Raw genomic sequence first — 13514 nt, forward strand, 5'->3', positions numbered from 1 at the left:
CTAACTTGTACACTTGGCGAATGGGTAAAATGATTCTTCTACCTTGCCCGATTTAGGTTTTCTTGTGGACGTGATAATCATTCCCAAAAAAAGTAATCGCATGAGATGGACAGGTAATAATTCTCTGAAAATAAAAAATTAAACTTTTCACTCGAGGGACGACTTGAACCAAGGACCTCTCGTTCGGCAGCTGTTCATGCTAACCACGGGACCACGGCGGTCCTGAGCTCATGCTGTCCTTGATGTTGCCTGTCGAGGGCATGGACTACTCAGTTTGTATATTTTGCTTTTTTTTTCATAGTTCCGCACAACTTCTTCCTGTTTTCTCGATTGATCTGTGTTTAGTTTTTCAAGGCCTGTCCACTGTGCCAACTTATAACTAAATTTCAGGGGGGTGCGATGGGGAGGTTCCCTTGTCAGAACTGAAGACCACAACAACAACAATAAACTTCAATAATCAATTACTTAGATTCTCCATCAGAGTGGGCACAGTGAACTCTAATTACAGGAATCACATTTTTACTAATCACATTCTGGTTGCCAACATTGTAGATAGAGAGCCTTTGTAGAGACTGGCAAACATAGAAATAAAACCTTATTTTCCACCCGCTGCCCCACATATGGTGCTAATCGGCCGGGAAGAACACTGTTAAACTGAGTGAAAGTGATTTTAATTATTCGGACTCGGAAGTGAAATGCGACACGCAACTGAACAATAGAACAGTGATTAACAGTGTTACGTGTGCACATTGGCAACGCAATTGGATTAACGACACCTTCGATTACAACACATCTGGATTGATGAAGCTGGCTCTGAATCTAGTTGTGCTGCCGGCATCACAAGAAGCCAGTCTCACCCCACTGCAGTTGTCCGTTGCGCCCTGAACCGTGCCTACTGTTGCGGGCCATGCACACACAGCAGCTGTCGAGATGCCATCTGCGGTTCAATGCGCAGTGCCGCATCAGTAATCCTGGTATGACGCACCAGCATCGCCATACATCGTGCAGAAGGAACTAAGTTAAATGAAAAGCTGTTCAGCTTTTTACTAACCTTCGCTAAAAGACTGTCGGCGATGTAACCTGTAAAAGAATCTGAAGTTAAAATTAAATCAGAGCCGATGTCTGATGAAGAAAGTGTAAATCCAGACAATGGTTCAAATGTTAATCTGTTTGAAAATAGTGATATCAAAGTGAAATCAAACCATTATCCCATGACAATGTGAAAAGAGGCAATGATTCAATAACAGAAACCCCTGTAGTAAATCAGAAATCAGAGATTGCTAATTTACTGGATGATAGTTTCTCTGATGTAAAAATGAAACAGTCATCAAAGGTGCTAATGTTTAAAAAGGAGAAGTTAAATATAACAGATGAATCAGATGTTTCATTTAGTTTTGATGATTCTGGTATTGGGTCTAGTTTTATGTCAGCTGAGTGTGATAAGAAACCAGCTAATGAGCAACCCAAAGATACTGGGGCAATTAATTTAAATGTAATATTGCAGGCAATATCAGCCAATAATGCTAAAATGACAGCTGAATTAGAAACCTCCTTCAAGACTGGCTGCAATAAGTTGAAAGAGGACTTAAAATCTGAGCTCAAAGCAGAGCTGGACAGTTTAAATTATAAGACTGATTCCAACCATGCTGATATTAAGGAAAAGGTTGCTCCGAAATTATCTGAGTTGCATAAAAAGTTAAAGTCTGAAGTTGCCGAGGTTTACGAAGACTTCCAAAAGGCGGAACTGGAGCAAAAGTTAACAGAAAAGATAGAGGCAGAATCTGAACTGTGCTCAGATAGATTTAAAGGTGTTAATGTAAAAGTGAACATATGTCAAGCAGAGGTAGAAGCAATTAAGACTGATACTACTCATGTTGTGCAAAGAGTAGGTAATGTTGAAATGGAAGTAGAAACGATTAGAACTAACATTGCTAAAATTGAGAGTAAAGTAGGTTCAGTAGCTTCTGGTAATGGTGTGTACATCAAGTTGTAGGTGCAAATGCCACTTTTATCGGGTGTCGGCAGTTCTTATGGTTCGATCCAGACAAAAATATCCATCCACTAGATTTCTGGAACGATTTTGAAGATGCGTTTCCTTCAGTTTGGTCTGAATACGAGAAAATTTCATTTATTAGAAGTCATATGGCAGTTGATGCAATGCATTGGTCAGCTGATGTCATGTTGAAGTGTAGCACATTAGCGGAATTTAAGACAGATTTCATTAATGAATACTGGTCTAGTCATAAGCAGAATGACATGTTGAGAGAATTTTGGAGTGGGAAACACTTCAATGCAGGCATGGAATCTATCAAAGAGTTTGCCAGATCTTGGATTTCACGTCTGTCACATTTGACGGAAAAGCTGAAACCTGAAATCATAATACTAGGTCTTGAAGCTAAATTGCCATGGTATTGGCAAACTAGAATCATATGCTAGAGACAATCTTGACCGTTTCATTGAATATTTGGAACGTGTAGAGCATGTTGCTGCCAATGAGGAGCAGGCACGTAATAATAGAAACAGTAATAGCACTAATAGCAATTTTAAGAATGAGCAGAATGGCAATGTAAACATTCGAACAGTAGGTGTTCACCATCCTAAGAAAGGTAGGAAATGGAGGATTAATAACCATAACCAATAATGGCAACCTGTTGGTAGTAGTTTTGTTCGTAACGAAAATGTGCAGGTAAACAACAGTGTTGAAAGCAATACTGTTCCCGTTAACAATAATGGCAATAGGGGAAACAATAGTTGGCAGAGGCACAAAAACTAGTTCCCATCTATGAGGACACTGGCGCTCACCAGGCGGTTACCTTTCCTAAGCCAGCAATTACAGCGATTGGTAACACATATCAAAATACTCAAACCGATCATTCGGATGATGAGTTGGTAGCATACAATGATACAGCAGAAATATTAAACCACTGACAGTATTTAGCTGATACCGTGTTAGAGACACTTTCTAAGTGGGAAGAGCAAGAGAAGGTGCAGCAATGTAATGTTAGGGAAGAGCTACAAAGTACTGAATTGTCAGGTGAAGAAGCAGAAGAAATTCATGCTTATATTTACGATGAGGATGATGTGCTCTTATCTAAAGTGCCTATGCTGGATGTTGAAGCTGTGCTGATAGATTTAGGGCAGGAGGTAAGTGAAAATGTAGAGGGTAGTCTGTTGTGGGTCGATGAACACAGTGGCTGTGACCGGTTGTCACTTGAGAAGGAACCCGACGATAATAATGAGAGTGGTTTAGCTGTAACTAGTGTTGTGCCTGGTTTGGAGGTGCAGGATCGTTCTGACTGCAATAATTTGGGTCACGTTCATCAAACTAAATGTAATGAAGTCGTGCTGTGTTTTGATTTGAAATTAGTAGACCGACTGCAAAAGGCAACCGGAAATGTGGTTCAGGAAACCCCTACACACCTTAACCTAAATATAACGAAGACAGATGTTGATCGCTTTAGCTGGACACAAATCCAAAAGGAACTGTTGGACGAATTTGGGGAACCACCTGTACAACCTAGAATAAGCCACCCTATAATACTAGTAAATATATTAGGTCAATGTATGTTGTCTCTTAGACAGTGGCAGTGAGGTGAGTGCATTGTCTCAGTCCTTCTTTGATGTATTACCTAGTAAAGATAAGCTTACAGTAATGAGGGTATCAGGACTGAGAATAATTGGTGCTACTGGCAAGGTGTCAAAAATGGTAAAGGAAGAAGCTTTGCTGCCCTTTAATATTAATGGTAATGTAATTGATCATCCATGCTTAATAGTAAACGTCCCCTCAGGGGTCCACAACTCTTTTGTGGATACGTGCGTTGCGAGCACGGGACCCCGAGCTAATGTGGCCCTCCTTCCTTTCTGGGCTGCATACCTTCCTTTTCCGCATCCTTCCCTATCCCCCATCTTTGCCCCCCCCCCCCCCCTCCCCTCACCTCTGGCTCTTTCCTTCCCTTTCTCCCCCTCTGGGAGTATGGTTTGTGCCTACGACCGGAGACGGACGCTCGGAAATGTAACACATTCTTCGCTTCTCTGCTTGCGTGTCTTCATCCTTCCTTTGCCCTTCTCTTTTCCTTACCTCTTCTCTTTACCCTTTTCTCTGCTGCGGCATTTGAGATCTCTCTTCTTTCCTTTCCCTTTCTTTGTTTTTCACTTTCTCTTTCTTCCTCCCTGTGCGTGTCTGAAGGCCGACCCATGCATTTTCATGCGTAGCCAGTGACGGAGTAACGCGTAATTCCCCGCCCCGGGTAGACAGGTAGGACACGTACGTACCCCCTGGTAATGGCCAGGCCCAGGGAGGGGTGATTACCCGAGCTGATACCTTCCGAAAGTGCTGATTGGTCCCTCCGTCCGTTTCTCGGGAGGTGTGACCTGAGGTGTGAACAATCACCTAAGGTGGGAGTGCCCTCAGAGAGGGCCCCCACATGGGAGGAGCGGGCCATCGGAGATGCCGGTAATCATGGGGGATTCTTCCGCAATGGTTTCCTCATCTTCCACTATGTCTGCTCAAAAGCGTAAGTTCACTGAGTCTCAGCCACAGACAGTACTTCCATCATTGCCACAGTTCCTTGTTGTTTCTCGGTCTGACGAAGGTCACGATTTCTCCACAGTCAACACTTTCATTATTCAGAAGGGTGTCGACACAATTGCAGGTCCTGTAAAGTCTTGTTCCAGATTACGGAATGGCACCTTGTTGTTAGAAACAGTCAGTGCCCTCCAGGCACAAAAATTTCTGCATACTTCACTGCTCCACACCTTCCCTGTCCGGGTGGAAGCGCACCGCACTTTAAATTCCTCACGCGGAGTCGTTTATACACGCTCCCTTGACGGATTGTCTGACGAGGAAATTCAGCACTACCTGTCTGACCAGGGCGTAATGGCTGTTCATAGAGTTATGAAAAGGGTTGACACGAACATCGTTCCAACCCGTACTGTCTTCCTGACATTTGACAGAGTTCAACTCCCATCGAAAATAAAAGCGGGCTATGAGATAATTTCCATTCGCCCCTACGTACCGAACCCTACGCATTGCTATCGGTGCCAGCGGTTCAATCACACCAGCCAGTCCTGTTCCAACCCGGCCAAATGTGTTACATGTGGCAAGGATGCCCATGAGGGTGCTTGTCCACCACCATCCCCTCGTTGCATCAACTGTATGGGTGACCACGCCGCTTCCTCTCAAGATTGCCCCATTTTTAAAGATGAAAAGCTCATTCAGGAAATCAGAGTGAAGGAAAAGGTGTCGACCTTTGCTGCTCGAAAATTATTCACCAGTCGAAAGCCCACTGTGCCTCAGATAGGAAAATACAGCACTGTCCTTGCCTCTCCTCGGCCAACAAAGGAGGCAGCCAAGCAGACTTGTGATCTCACCTTTAGTGACACGGTCATCAGATCGGCCAGCGCAAAGATCGCCTGTTCAACCTCTCCACTTTCGCCTGCTCACTCTATGGCTCACCCTTCATCGGGTTCTGCTAAATCTCGATCCCAAAAGTCAGACACCCGGACTTCCAAAAAAGAGCATACTCGTGAAGATATTTTACGTACCCCAACTTCACAACCATCGGTTCCTCCTTCATCTAAACATCATGTTTCCAAGAAGGCTAATAAGAAACCCAGTTCCTCTCCTTCTCCACCACGGCGTCTCTCATCTACAGCACCACCTGGCGGTAACCGCCCTCGGCTGTCTTCTGTGTCGCCGAGGCGCACTGCTGGTGGCCGATCAACCGGCCGATCACTGGTGGCAGGAGCTGCTCCTGACCGACCTATGGATCAGGATCTTCTGCCTTCGGCTGAATGCCGTTCCACGCTGTCGGTTGCAAGCTCTGAGCAGTCGTTGAGTTGATGGCAACCTTGGTCACATTCATCCATTTTCTGTCCACCCTATGTCCATTATCCATTGGAATATCCACGGCATTCAAGCCAATCAGGATGAATTGATGATCCTCTTACGATCCTACTCGCCGGTCATCTTATGTCTTCAGGAAACAAAGCTGGGGCCCCACGACCGCTTTGTCTTGCCCCATTTTCAGTCAGTCCGATTTGATCTCCCCTCTGTTGAAGGCACTCCAGCACATGGAGGATTCATGATTCTTCTCCATAATACTCTCCATTATCACCCAATCCCCTTAAACACTTCCTTCCAAGCAGTCGCCATTCGTCTTTCCCTTTCTGGATACACCTTCTCTCTTTGTACTGTCTACATTCCATCGTCCACATCAATGGCACGAGCTGATCTCCTTCATCTTCTCGGTCAGCTTCCACCCCCCTATTTGCTGGTTGGGGACTTCAATGCCCACCACCCACTTTGAGGATCTCCACATCCTTGTCCACATGGCTCACTATTGCTAGACATCTTCCACCAAGCGGATCTTGTTTGCCTCAACACTGGGGACCCTACATTTTTGTCTGCCTCCACAACAAATTTCTCTCATTTGGACCATTCGGTCGGTACTGATCCGCTAGCTCGACGCTTCGAATGGTTCACCCTGATACACACTTGAGTGACCACTTTCCATGTGTCCTTCGATTGCAGCCACAACTGCCATACATGCGCCCGAGACGCTGGAAGTTTGCCCAAGCCAATTGGACACTTTTTTCGTCTCTAGCGACATTCGATGACTGTCACTTTCCTAGCGTCGATGATGATGAGGTCACTCATATTACAGATGTTATTCTTACAGCTGCGGAACGTTCAATACCATGCACTTCCGAATTGCCCCGGCACCCCCCAGTTCCTTGGTGGAACGAGGCATGCCGTGACGCAATACGTGAGCGGCGACGTGCTCTTCGCGTTTTCCGCCACCATCCTACTTTGGCCAACTGTATCCGCTATAAGCAGTTCCGTGCGCGATGCCGTCGCGTCATCTGCGATAGCAAGAAGGCAAGCTGGAAATTCTTTATTAGCTCATTTAACACCTTCACTCCCTCCTCGGAAGTTTGGAGTCGGCTTTGACGGTTATCAGGCGCGCCTAGTTTCTCCCCGGTCTCTGGGCTCACTGTCGCGCGAGATACGTTAGTGGACCCCGTCGCAATTTCTAACTCCTTGGGTAAACGCTTTGCTGAGATTTCGAGCACTTCAAATTACCCACCAGCGTTTCTCCTGAAGAAACGTGCAGCGGAAGTGTGACCTCTTGCTTTCTCCTCTCAAAATCACAAAAGCTACAACACTGTTTTCTCCATGCGGGAATTCCAACAGGCACTCTCATCTTCTTGCTCCTCCGCCCCAGGACCGGATGGTATCCACATCCAAATGTTGCTGCATTTATCGTACCATAGTCTGCATTACCTCCTTCACCTTTATAATCGAATTTGGACCGACAGTACTTTTCCCAGGTGATGGCAGGAAGCAAGAAGGCAAGCTGGAAATTCTTTATTAGCTCATTTAACACCTTCACTCCCTCCTCGGAAGTTTGGAGTCGGCTTTGACGGTTATCAGGCGCGCCTAGTTTCTCCCCGGTCTCTGGGCTCACTGTCGCGCGAGATACGTTAGTGGACCCCGTCGCAATTTCTAACTCCTTGGGTAAACGCTTTGCTGAGATTTCGAGCACTTCAAATTACCCACCAGCATTTCTCCTGAAGAAACGTGCAGCGGAAGTGTGACCTCTTGCTTTCTCCTCTCAAAATCACAAAAGCTACAACACTGTTTTCTCCATGCGGGAATTCCAACAGGCACTCTCATCTTCTTGCTCCTCCGCCCCAGGACCGGATGGTATCCACATCCAAATGTTGCTGCATTTATCGTACCATAGTCTGCATTACCTCCTTCACCTTTATAATCGAATTTGGACCGACAGTACTTTTCCCAGGTGATGGCAGGAAGCTATCGTCGCTCCTGTTCTGAAACCTGGATAGGACAAACATCTCCCCTCTAGCTATTGCCCCATTTCTCTCATGAGTAGTGTATGTAAGGTTTTGGAGCGTATGGTGAATTGCCATTTAGCTTGGTGGCTGGAGACCCGCAGTCTTTTAACACCTGCCCAAAGCATTTTCCGAAAGCATCGTTCTGCAGTTGACCATCTTGTTGCTCTCTCCACTTATATCATGAACAATTTTCTCTGGAAACGCCAAACAGTAGCAATATTTTTTGATCTGGAGAGAACATACGATACCTGTTGGAGGACAGGCATCCTCTGCACACTGTTCTCTTGGGGCTTTCGAGGTTGATTGCCCCATTTTCTTCACGAATTTATGGCAGAGCACACATTTAAAGTGCGGGTGAATACTACTCTCTCGTATGGGTACCCCAGGGCTCCGTGCTAAGTGCTGTACTGTTTGCCATTGCCATAAATCCAATTATGGATTGTCTCCTTCCTGATGTCTCGGGCTCTCAACGGACCAGCCTTCTTGAACGACGTCTTCAAGGCTGTCTCAATCACCTCCACTCTTGGAGCATCGAAACAGGCTTCCGCTTTTCTCCCATTAAGACCGTTTGTGTTAATTTTTGGCGTCGTACGGAGTTTCTTCCACCTTCCTTACATCTAGGACCTGTCAACCTTCCGTTTTCGGACATCGCTAAATTCTTGGGTCTTATGTTTGACAGAAAACTGTGCTGGTCCTCCCACGTTTCCTATCTTTCGGCTCGCTGTCTGCGATTCCTCAACACCCTCCGTGTCCTGAATGGTACCTCCTGGGGAGTGGACCGAGTGGTCCTTCTCCGCCTCTATCGCGCCTTAGTGCGCTCGAAATTGGACTATGGAAGCATAGTTTACTCCTCTGCTCAGCCGTCTATTCTTCGGCGTCTCGACTCTATCCACCACCGTGGATTACGTTTAGTGTCTGGAGCTTTTTACACCAGCCCTGTGGAAAGCCTTTATGCTGAGACTGCTGAACCTCTGCTGTCCAATTGGCAAGCTGTCCTTCTAAGTCGTTATGCTAGCCATTTGTCTTCCATGCCTGCTAATCCGGCCCATGACATTTTTTTCGAGACCTCCTTGGATTTAGGGTATGCAGGCTGCCCTTCCTCCCTACTACCACCAGGAGTCCGCTTCCGTCAACTGCTCCATTCTCTTTCCTTCCGCTTTCCTATAACTTTCTTGACAACTTGGGGTACAGCACCGCCTTGGGTCCGTCCCCAGACCTGCCTGCTCCTTGACCTTTGTCAGTTTCCCAAGGATGGTACCCCTTCACTTGTTTATCGTCGGGCATTTTCTGCTCTATGTGCATAAATGAAGGAAGCTACATTTGTTTACACTGACGGCTCAAAAACATCGCTTGGTGTAGGGAGTGCCTATATTGTTGGCGACACCCCAAATCAATTTCGGCTTCCCGACCAGTGTTTGGTTTATACTGCGGAGCTTTACGCTGTTCTCCAGGCTGTCCAATACATCCGTCGCCATCAGCAGATACAGTATGTTATCTGTTCGGGTTCTCTCAGCTCTCTCCTCAGTCTCCAAGCTCTCTACCCTGTCCACCCTCTGGTCCATCGGATTCAGGACTGCCTCCACTTGCTCCACTTGGGGGGCGTCTCGGTGGCATTCCTCTGGATCCCAGGACACGTTGGTATCTGTGGAAATGAGGTGACCAATATAGCGGCCAAGGCTGCAGTCTCTCTTCTTCGGCCAGCTATTTTCACAATTCCCTTCGCCGATCTACGGAGTGTTTTATGTCGTCATGTTGTTCTTTTATGTCATGCACATTGGTAGACACTTCCCCATAATAAATTGCAGGACGTGAAAGCTCTTCCCTGTGCTTGGACCTCTTCCTCCCGAACGCGTCATCTGGAGGAGGTAATTTTAACTAGACTCTGGATAGGGCACTGTCTTTTTAGCCATCAACATCTTTTAAGCGGCGATCCTCCCCCACTCTGTCCCCACTGCCCTCAGCTGTGGACGGTAAGACACCTTTTACTTGAGTGCCTCTATTTTACTCCGTTACGAGCCCGTCTACAGCTGTCGCCTGAAATATCGTCCATTTTAGCAGATGACACGCGCTCAGCCGATTGCGTTCTTGAGTTTATTAGTGCCAGTGAGATGACGTCAGTCATTTGAAGCTCTTTTCGGGGACAACCAACCCCTTTCTGTAGTGGTTTTTTAAGCTTTCCATTTGCTTTTAGTTTCTCCAATTTTTTGAGTTTTGTTCCCATTGCTGCTGGTTTCCATTTTCGTTTTTTACCTTTTCATAAGTCACAGACTGGGCGCTAATGACCATATCAGTTTTGTGGCCTAAAAACAAAACAAAACAAAAACCAAAAAAATAGTAAACAGTCTCAATATCGAGGTTCTAATTGGCATAGATTTCTTGTCAAAGTATCAGGGTGGTGTTGACTTTGAAAGAAGCCAGTTAAAAATGGTCTTGCCAATAACCGGAGAAATTACGGTACCACTTACTGACAAATACATAGTTACTAATGATGAGACTTGGGAGCTGCCTATACGAGTTCTGAAAAATAGAAGGTATTGGGACGAAGATGTTGATCTTAGTAAAGGTAGGATGAACACAGCAGAAGCAGAAACAAGGAAGTTCATATTCATATACCAAGAACCTTTCAGGATTATAGGAAAACCGTATGCAAATGTGTATAGGCTGGAGTACCCGAAGAGTAAAAAAGTATTAGGTCTCAGAAACGTGACTGACATAAAGAAATTCATAGGTAATGAATGAATTCTGTAAGAAGGAAGTTATTCTGTATCCTCTATGCAGTGTGGCAGCTGTGCAGTCCCAGCTGTGTGGGATCTCCTTTCCCATTTCAGGTGTCACTCATTCTTCATCTTTCCCATCCACCAAAGTTTTGACTCCTTCTATCCAACACTAAAATTTTCTCAGATTTCTGTAGGGAGGAGGTTGTTCTGTAACCTCTACATCTACATCTACATACTTACTCTGCAATCCACCATACGGTGCGTGGCGGAGGGTACCTCATACCACAACTAGCATCTTCTCTCCCTGTTCTACTCCCAAACAGAATGAGGGAAAAATGACTGCCTATATGCCTCTGTACGAGCCCTAATCTCTCTTATCTTATCTTTGTGGTCTTTCCGCGAAATATAAGTTGGCGGCAGTAAAATTGTACTGGAATCAGTGTCGAATGCTGGTTCTCTAAGTTTCTTCAGTAGAAATTCACGAAAAGAATGCCTCCTTTCCTCCAGAGCTCCCACCCGAGTTCCTGAAGCATTTCCGTAACACTTGTGTGATGATCAAACATACCAGTAACAAATATAGCAGCCCGCCTCTGAATTGCTTCTATGTCCTCCCTCAATCCGACCTGATAGGGATCCCAAACACTCGAGCAGTCCTCAAGAATAGGTCATATTAGTGTTTTATAAGTGGTCTCCTTTACAGATGAACCACATCTTCCCAAAATTCTACCAATGAACCAAAGACGACTATCCACCTTCCCCACAACTGCTATTACATGCTTGTCCCACTTCATATCGCTCTGCAATGTTACGCCCAAATATTTAATTGACGTGACTGTGTCAAGCGCTACTACTGGAGTATTCAAACATTATGGGATTATTTTTCCTATTCATCTGCCTTAATTTACATTTACCTATATTTAGAGTTAGCTGCCATTCTCTACACCAATCAGAAATCCTGTCCAAGTCATTTTGTATCCTCCTACAGTCACTCAACGACGACACCTTCCCGTATACCACAGCATCATCAGCAAACAGCTGCACATTGCTATCCACCCTATCCAAAAGATCATTTATGTAGATAGAAAACAGCGGACCTACCACACTTCCCTGAGGCACTCCAGATGATACCCTCACCTCCGATGAACACTCACCATCGAGGTCAACAAACTGGGTTCTATTACTTAGGAAGTCTTTGAGCCACTCACATATTTGGGAACCAATCCCATATGCTCGTACCTTAGTTAGGAGCCTGCAGTGGGGCACCGAGTCAAACGCTTTCCGGAAGTCAAGGAATATGGCATCCGTCTGATACCCTTCATCCATGCTTCGCAAGATATCGTGCGAAAAAAGGGCGAGTTGCATTTTGCAGAAGCAATGCTTTCTAAAGCCGTGCTGATGCATGGACAGCAACTTCTCTGTCTCAATGAAATCCATTATATTCAAACTGAGAATATGTTTGAGAATCCTGCAACAAGCCAATGTTAAGGATATTGGTCTGTAATTTTGAGGATCCGTCCTTCTACCCTTCTTATATACAGGTGTCACCTGCACTTTTTTCCAGTCGCTCGGGACTTTATGTTGGGCAAGAGATTCGGGATAAATGCAAGCTAAGTAAGGAGCCAATGCACTAGAGTACTCTCTGTAAAACTGAATTGGAATCCCATCAGGACCTGGCGATTTATTTATTTATTTTCAACCCATTCAGCTGCTTCACACCCCCAGGGATGTCTATCTCTATGTCCTCCATATGGGAATCTGTACGAGACTCAAACTGTGGTATGTTTGTACGATCCTCCTGAGTGAAAGATTTCTCAAATGCTAAATTTAAAATTTCAGCTTTCGTTTTGCTGTCTTTCATTGCCAGGCCAGACTGATCAGTGAGTGACTGGATCAAAGCCTTCGACCCGCTTACTGATTTTATGTAAGACCAGAATTTCCTTGGGTTTTCAGCGAGATCTTTTGCTAAGGTATAACGGTGGTAGTGGTTGTATGCTTTGCGCATCGCTCTTTTTACAGCACAGTGTGGCAGCTGTGCAGTCCCATCTGTGTGAGATCTTCTTTTCCCATTTCAGGTATCACTCATTCTTCATCTTTCCTATCCCCAAGATTTCGATTTCTTCTTCCCATGACAAATTCTGCAAATATTGCCAGTAACAAACAAAGAGTTCTGTAACCATTCTATCCACTGATTAGTGAAGAAACTACTGGATGTGACAAACCTAACAGTGACAAGTAAACAATAGAGAGGTATGAACTAATGAAGACATAAATATTTGTGAGTAACAAGTGATATTCGCCCGCTGCTGTGGTTAGTGCACCGTGCGCAGAAAAAGACGCTATTCAAAACCAGAGCAGAGGTGACTGTGGTGCAACACATGCCATGAATGACACTGGCGAATGACGGTTATATATATATATATATATATGCTTTAGGAAAAACTTTGGTAATATTATAAGTACAAAGTGCTTTGTTGGATATTGTTCCACAGTAAATTAAAAAGATATGCAGATTAATTTGTAAGCAAAAGCTGAAGTGGTAATGAGACCTATTGTCTGCATTAGAGCTAGTAAACAGTAGAAGAGATTGCTTAGTGTTATGGAATATATGCAGATAAGTTGTAATGATGAACTCACGTTGTATGGCAAGGAATGGCAGTAATAATGGAATTGAACAGTGTTTGTGGTTGAGATGTGAAGGACACATCCTTGAAGTATTTATGAGGTTGGAGCTGGCCATTATTTTGGTGTAGTGTGTGCTAGGACACGCCTACACATATTAAGGTTATGAGTTGGAGGCGTGAATGCGACCGTAGGTACCCTAATGTTAGATGAGACAAAGCAACTCATGGTGTCCTATAGATTTAAGGAATTTAGCATAACGCATATCCATGATTACTTAATGCACTTTAGTGGTAAGTTGAGAGAGACTACCTGTGG

The 13514-nt window shown here is 45.0% G+C and overlaps 1 long non-coding RNA gene across 1 annotated transcript in view; it reads right to left on the reverse strand.

Moving 5' to 3' along the window:
- Window positions 1-589: 589 nt before the first annotated feature.
- LOC124709245 overlaps window positions 590-13514 on the reverse strand; it is a 54713-nt gene continuing 41788 nt past the window's right edge. Inside the window, exon 5 of the long non-coding RNA XR_007005396.1 lies at window positions 590-1080. This is a non-coding gene — a long non-coding RNA (uncharacterized LOC124709245). The remainder of the gene's footprint in view (window positions 1081-13514) is intronic.

The sequence above is a fragment of the Schistocerca piceifrons genome, chromosome 1 (assembly GCF_021461385.2).
Source record: "Schistocerca piceifrons isolate TAMUIC-IGC-003096 chromosome 1, iqSchPice1.1, whole genome shotgun sequence".
NCBI classification, from domain to species: domain Eukaryota; kingdom Metazoa; phylum Arthropoda; class Insecta; order Orthoptera; family Acrididae; genus Schistocerca; species Schistocerca piceifrons.